Genomic DNA, 5910 nt, shown 5'->3' on the forward strand with positions numbered 1-5910 from the left:
GAGAGCGAAAACCTTTCATGGATTCTTTGCAAGTGGTAGACCAAGTAATGTATACAACAACAACCAAGTTTTTTCTCACTAGGTGGGGTCGGCTGTATGAATCTTTTTACGCCATTGAGCTCTATCTCCTATTATATCATCATCTATATTTAAATAAATTTTATCTTGTTTTATTGTTGCTAACAAAGTCTTTTTTGGTCTTCCTCTTCATCATTTGATATGCATATTTATCATAGTTTCACATCGCCTAACTGGAGCATTTATTGGTCGTTTAAGTACATGTCCATACCATCTTAAACGTGTCTCTCGGAGTTTGTCCTCAATAGATGCAACTCCGACTTTCTCTCTAATGCTCTCATTCCTTATTTTGTCTATCTTCGTATGTCCACACATCCACCTTAACATCCTCATCTCTGCAACTCTCATCTTATGCTCATGTGCTCGAGTCATAGCCCAACATTCAGCTCCATATAACATAGCAGGTCTAACAGCGGTTTTATAGAACTTACCTTTAAGTTTAAGAGGTACTTTACGGTCACATAAAACACCCGACGCTCCCCTCCATTTCACCCATTCTGCTTGTATTCTATGTAAGACGTCTCTCTCAATCCCTCCATCATTTTGTAAAAATGATCCTAAATATTTAAATCTCTCGGTTCCGGGCAACTCATCCTCTCCTATCTTAACAATTGTTTCATTACTTCTAATATTGCTAAATTTAAATTCCATATATTCTGTCTTTAATCTACTAAGCTTAAAACTTTTCCCTTCTAGTGTTTCCCTCCAAGATTCTAGCTTAGCATTTACTCCTTCACGTGTCTCATCTACAGAAATAATATTATCTGCAAACAACATGCACCACGGTACTGTGTCTTGAATGTGCGCAGTGAGTTCGCCCATAATTAGTGTAAAAAGATAGGGACTTAGGACTGATCCCTGATGTAACCCTATCTTTATTGGAAATGCTTCAGTTACTCCGCCTGAAGTCTTTACTCTGGTCGTTACATCCTCATACATATCCTTAATTAGTTCAATATATGTTACGCTAACACCTCTCTTTTCTAAAATTCTCCATATAATTTCTCTTGGGACTCTATCATAAGCTTTTTCTAAGTCAATGAATACCATGTGTAGATCTTGTTTTTGCTCCCGATATTTTTCAATTAATTGTCTAAGGAGATGTATAGCTTCTATTGTCAACCTTCCAGGCATGAACCCAAATTTATTTTCTGTCACTGTGGTCTCCTTCCTTAATCTTTTTTCTATTACTTTTTCCCAAAGTTTCATAGTATGACTCATTAGTTTAATACCCCTATAGTTTGCACAATTTTGTATGTCTCCCTTTTTCTTATATAAGGGAACTAGAGTACTTATCCTCCATTGATCAGGCATTCTTTTCGTTTTCAATATCATGTTAAATAATTTTGTAAGCCATTCAATAACTTGTTTCCCTAAGCACTTCCATACATCTATCGGAATATCATCTGGTCCAACGGCTTTTCCATTGTGCATCTCATTTAAAGTTTGTTTTACTTCTGAAGTTTGAATTCTACGATAAAAATTAAAATTTCTATGCTCATTTGACCTAATTAAATTACCTAAGTTAAGTTGGTCACCTAAACCTTCATTAAAAAGTTGATGAAAATACCTCTTCCACCGCTCTTTTATTTCTCCATCATTTACTAATACCTTATTACATTCATCTTTAATACATTTTATTTGGCTAAGATCTCTTGTTTTCCTTTCTCTCACTTTAGCTATTCTATAAATATCTCTTTCCCCTTCTTTTGTATCCAATTTTTGATATAACCGTTCAAAAGTTTCATTTTTTGCTTCACTCACTACTTTCTTAGTTTATTTCTTGGCTATTGTATATTTTTTTAAGTTTTCCTCGTTCTTACAAATATATAATTCCTTATAAGTTATTCGTTTTTCCTTCACTTTCTCTTGTACTTTCTCATTCCACCACCAAGATTCTTTACTTAGTGGTGCATGTCCCTTTGACTCACCAAGTATACTCTTAGCTACTATTTTCAACTTTGATATCATCTTATCCCAAGTTGTATTAGAGTCATCGTATATTTCACCTAATGCTTGTACTTCTACCTTCTCCTTAAATATATTTTGTTTCCCATCCTTTAACTTCCACCACTTAATTCTAGGAATTGTATATATTTTCTTTCTATTGATACTATGTTTGAGGCGTATATCCAACACTACTACCCTATGTTGGGTAGTTAAGTTTTCTCCTGGGATGACTTTGCAATCTTTACAAATCTTTCTATCCTTCTTCCTAACCATAAGAAAGTCAATTTGCGATTTATTATTCCTATTTTTGAATGTGACTAAGTGTTCTTCTCTTTTCTTAAAAAACGTTTTAGCTAATATAAGGTCATATGCTATCGCAAAATCTGATATAGTTTTCCCTTCCTCATTCCTCGTTCCAAACTCATAACTCTCATGTACTCTCTCATATTCCTCATTTTTCACTCCAACATGCCCATTTAGATCACCTCCTATTAAAATCATTTCATTTGGTGGAATATTTTGTAATATTTCATCTAAGTCCTCCCAAAACCTTGATTTGGTAGCTTCATCTAATCCTACTCGTGGTGCATATACGCTAATTATGTTCATAGTTTCTTTCGCCACTATTATCTTAAGGGTTATAATTCTATCCCCTTTTCTAACTACTCCTACAACTTCATCCTTTAACAAATTATCTACAATGATACACACTCCATTTCTTGCTTTACTCTTTCTAGTGTACCATAACTTAAAACCCGAGTTCTCTATCATCTTTGCCTTCTCGCCTATCCATTTTGTCTCTTGTACACACAAAATACTAATTTTTTCTCCTAATCATCATATCTACTACCTCCATTGATTTACCAGTGAGAGTTCTTATATTCCATGTTCCAAATCTTAGATTATTAGTTTTCTTATCATATTTGTTCTTATCTAACCTATGGTGTGAGAATTTTTGCCTATTTAACACTACACTCAAGTTCTCATGGAGATGTAGCGGTCCTTGCTGAGACGTTACAGTCGGACCCTGTAACGCGAATTCTTGCATATTTATCACTACACCCGAGTTCTGGAGATGTAGCGGTCTTTGCCGAGTCGTTACAGTCAGACCCTGCAACGTATGTACTAAGTAATGTATGTAAAAGTTTTTTTTGAAAGAAGCATGACTTCAAAAATATAATTGTGACATAATTAATAATTTTATCCAGGCCTTTAAACAATAAGAACCGGCTCTACTCGTACTAGAAAGAAAGAAACTACTTCTTCGAATTGGTATTTTAAGATTCGAACCGATTATAAAACAGGGGAAAAGCCATCGCATAATGGTTGAGAATTAAAACGGTAAATAATATATCGAATATAAAACTGATTCATTCAAGCTTTATTAACCACGCACAAACAGAGGGATTGAAACGAGGCAAGTCATGGACAAACAAACGCTCCCCCCTCACACACAACATATATTATATGTAAAGATTCGTTACGTTGATGAAGCATCATGAACCGCTTGACAGTGATCGATGCACCAATTGATCATAAACGAAGGTCCTCAAACCTCGAGACTGTTCAGCACCTGAATGGCCACCTTTTCTTCATCACCTTCAGGTTGCGATAACTGTGAATCCTTGTTCACCATCTCCGGCAGGGTACTGTTGTCGTTAGACTTCTCCGCGATCGGTAGGGTGTTGTCGTTAGACTTTTCCTCCTTCCTGTCCTTGTACGCTATGTAGAGCAGCATTTGCAGAATCCCAAAGATAAATCCCAGCACATTGGGGAGCTGATCGATCGAGCAAGAAATAAACGTAATTAAGTTGCCAAGTAAGTAAACAAGTTAATAAATTACTGAAGAGATAAATATGCAGCTAGCGTCAATATAATTACCGCGACGTAGAATGCACTGATGGTGAGGAAGAATGAGAGCCAGAACGGCATGAACGTACGATCGCGATGAGCATGATATATAGTGGGAATAGAATTAGTAATTAATTGTAGTTATAATTAATTACAATGGCACTGAGAGGAGCCACGAAGACGCTGACAGAAAAACACATGCAAATCCAGCCGAGAACTTGCACTCGCTGGGAGCCTCGCGTCAGAAACAGAGTCAGCACCAGGATCAGACCGAACACGCCCAGGTTCACAGACAGAACCAGCTTCGCTGTGTAAATCTGCATTATATACATATCGCAATTAATTAATTAATTAATTGCATGAGCATTGATCCATCATCATCACTCCACTTCCAAGTAGTTATATATATACAAATATACCTTCACGGCCTTGGACGCGTAGGCGAAGAAGAGGAGAAGGTAGGCAGTCTCGATGATGCAGCCGACAATGTTGATGGTGATGAGGAGGTAGGCGTTGGGCTTGAGCAACGCGTAGAAGATCCACAACGTGGCGCTGAAGAGAGCCACCACGTAAGGCAAGCACGAGAATCCCTCTGTGGATTTCTTCCTGCACACTCTGTAGAACGTCGGCCTGCATTTCATTCGAGCAGCGTGGAAGAATATTAATTAATTATATTGCTCTGTAAGTAGGTGATCAGCCGGGATATATATATACGAAAATTAAACAGAGAATATAATTAATTAAGAATCCTTACAGCGGCGCCAGGTACACCATGAAAGAGATGAGATTACCAAGGATGCCAAAGATGAACGGCAAAGGGTGATCTAAGGATAATCCTGCGGCCATCCTCAACTATATCAATTAATTAATCAGCAAGCTAGCTAGCTAGATGAACTAGCTCTAGTTGAATTAATATAATGCTTGAGAAGCTCAAGAACGAGAAGCTGCCGTTTTATAGGAGCTTGGGGGTGACATTGTTGGATGAGTAGTGCTGGGACCAATGTCATAACTCAGGCCCGAGTTAAAGTTATGGTCCTTCCGCATTAATAAAGCTCAATTTTATTTTATTTTTTCAATTTTAGGCGTATTTGGTTATAGCAATTGAGTCAATGGTGCCCACTGCCAATCACATTATATGACCCATAAAGTTTTTTTTTTTTTGTTTTTATGAAACTTAATAATTAATTGTATCAGGATGTGAATAGTAGTCTTATATATGTGTGGGAATCAAAAAGGATGTGCTACATATGACTGAACACTGAACATCAATAACTGCTGAAAACTGATATATATATATATATATATATATAAATTCACAATACAACTTATATTATACATTCATAAGTTGCTCTCATGCATTTATGCAATTGGTATATATATATATATATATATATATATATATATATATATAAATTCACAATACAACTTATATTATACATTCATAAGTTCCTCTCATGCATTTATGCAATTGGTATTTGTAGAAGTAGTTGTTACAATATATCTTTATAGATCAATTTTCAATGAGTATAAAATGCTTTGCTGGATGACTAATCTCCTTCATACAAAGGGTTACTGTGCTAGCTAGGGCAAATGCTCCCCTCCCCCATGAATTACTTCATTCCAAAGAGTATGGGCCACTATTGTACAAAAGGATGTTCACATATCTTCACAATAACATGATATTGTCCACTTTGGGTCTATGCCCTCATGACTTATCTCTCAGGTTCTATCCAAAAGGTCTCATGTCAATGGAGATATCTTACATCTTTTTAAACCCATGATCTTTTCCGAATCTTTCCAATGTGAGATTTTGATTGAATCCCAACAATACTCCCCTCAAATGAAGGACCACAATTACTCTCATGGTTCGGGCCTCCCTGCGAGCATCAGGTCACTCTGATCCACTCCGGGCCTCCCGACGAGCATTCGGTCACCTTGACTTGCTCCAGACCTCCCTGTAAATATCCAATCACCCTGACTTGCTCCAGACCTTCCCGCGAGCATCCGATCTCCCTGACCCACTCCAAGCCT

At 36.9% G+C, this 5910-nt stretch overlaps 1 pseudogene; it reads right to left on the bottom strand.

Moving 5' to 3' along the window:
- Positions 1–3577: 3577 nt before the first annotated feature.
- LOC121967961 lies at positions 3578–4725 on the bottom strand (annotated as a pseudogene).
- Positions 4726–5910: the final 1185 nt, after the last annotated feature.

Source organism: Zingiber officinale, chromosome 3B, assembly GCF_018446385.1.
Source record: "Zingiber officinale cultivar Zhangliang chromosome 3B, Zo_v1.1, whole genome shotgun sequence".
In the NCBI taxonomy this organism is placed as follows: Eukaryota; Viridiplantae; Streptophyta; class Magnoliopsida; order Zingiberales; family Zingiberaceae; genus Zingiber; species Zingiber officinale.